Source organism: Merops nubicus, unplaced genomic scaffold (genome assembly GCF_000691845.1).
Source record: "Merops nubicus isolate BGI_N331 unplaced genomic scaffold, ASM69184v1 scaffold29941, whole genome shotgun sequence".
Classification (NCBI taxonomy): Eukaryota; Metazoa; Chordata; class Aves; order Coraciiformes; family Meropidae; genus Merops; species Merops nubicus.
Window position 1 is genome coordinate 840 of NW_008586729.1, and position 1,862 is coordinate 2,701.

The window sequence follows — 1,862 nt, forward strand, 5'->3', positions numbered from 1 at the left end:
CCACATCTCCACGGCTTGGGAACCCCTCCAGGGGTGGGGACTCCACTACTGCCCTGGGCAACTCTTGCAGGAAAGAAACTTCTCCTAATACCCAATCTAAACCTCTCCTGGTGGAGGTACCACCCCAACTTCCACACCCAGAGCTCTCTGACATAAAGGAGAGGGGGTGTTGGGGGTTTTTGTTGAAGGAGACTCAAAGCAGATGCCACCACACAGCCAGCCCAGCAGGCAGGGGCACCCCAGCCCCCCGACGTGGGGGGAAATCAACAGCCACTCGTGGTGATGAACTCATTGCCACTGGAAAGCACCTGGAGCCCATTCCTCTGCTGGTTCAACAGTTACTGCCTGAAGGGCAAAGGAGAGGGGGTGTTGGGGGTTTTTGTTGAAGGAGACTCAAAGCAGATGCCACCACACAGCCAGCCCAGCAGGCAGGGGCACCCCAGCCCCCCGACGTGGGGGGAAATCAACAGCCACTCGTGGTGATGAACTCATTGCCACTGGAAAGCACCTGGAGCCCATTCCTCTGCTGGTTCAACAGTTACTGCCTGAAGGGCACCAGAGCTGGGTCCCTGCAGAGCAGGCAGAGCCTGGAGCAGAGGCAAGGAGAACACCCCAAGGGGAGCAGGGAGCCCCAGCAGGGACAACCTCCAGCCATCCCCATGCTCAGAGGCTGAAGATTTCACAGAATCCCAGAGGGGTTTGGGGGGGAAGGGACCTTTCAAGGTCACCTCATCCAACCCCCTGCAGGGACAGGGACATCTCAACTAGAGCAGGTTGCTCAGAGCCCTCAACCTCCCCTGGGATGGTGCCAGGGATGGGGCAGCGCCCACCTCTCTGGGCAGCCTGGGCCAGGGGCTCAGCACCCTCAGCATCCAACACTTCTTCCCTCTCCCCAGCCTGAATCTCCCTCTCACACCGCTGGGGACACAGCCCCGGCTGCTGTGGGATGTGGGGGTGCCCCAGTGGGTGCTGCTGTGCTGGGGAGCCCCCAGCCCCTGCCCCTGCCCCTCCGGAGCTGAGTGCTCTCTGCTGAGCTGCGCTTGCAGCAGGAGCAGCTGAGCTGGGCTTGCAGCAGGAGCAGGTTTGTTGCTGTGTCTTTAGTAAGTGGGTCACTGCAACCCCAGGCTGGCAGCCAGATGCCCGCAGGGGAGCTGCTGAAAACTGCAGCCGTGGCCAAGAGAGGGTGATGGGGGCTGAGGAGAGGAGCAGGGGCTGCTCTCAGCTCCCTCTGGGGTGATTTCATGGCCTCAGACCTCCCCAGATCCTCTCAAAAGAGTGGGGTGTCTCCTGCAGCAGAGACGACAGCCCTGCTCTGATGTAGGAGAGCCATGCTCAGCTCCCCCCAGCTCAGACCCCCCTGGGAAGCTGCCCCCCAAGGAAAATCCTCCCACTAGGCTCGTTTCCAAGTGGGAAGCCTTCCCCAGCCCCTGTCTCCTGGGCTTTGGGGTGCACGTAACACCCTGCAGCTCCCCGGGGAGAGATCAGGGCTCAGAGAACTGCACAATGGGATCAGAGGAGAAGGAACCATCTCCTCCCCCTCTGCTGAGCAGTCTGGGTGAGCTCAAAGCCCAGATCCTCCCCCTCCAGCACCCCGGGGGAGCAGAGAGCAGCTCCCACCCCAGGGGATTTTGTCTCCAGGGTAGGGGATGGAAAACCAGAGCAGCTCAGGGCACGGCAGAGCTCCAAGCAGGAGAGAGGTTCCCAGGAGCTGAGTGGACACCCAGGAGGCTCCTCACACCAAGCTGCACCCCAGGGGCAGCTTCTGGCCAGGGAGCAACCAGCCCTCCCAGCCCTGCCCTCCCCTGGGCTCTGCAGCAGCTCCTGGGCTGGGCAGGGATGATCCCACTGGCAGCCCAAGGTTC

General features: G+C 61.9%; 1 protein-coding gene across 1 annotated transcript in view; it reads right to left on the bottom strand.

Moving 5' to 3' along the window:
- Nucleotides 1–1,862, bottom strand: part of LOC103781043 (LIM and SH3 domain protein 1-like) — a gene marked incomplete at both ends in the record, with an annotated part of 4,131 nt that overhangs the window by 833 nt on the left and 1,436 nt on the right. The gene's annotated exons all lie outside the window — the stretch shown is intronic.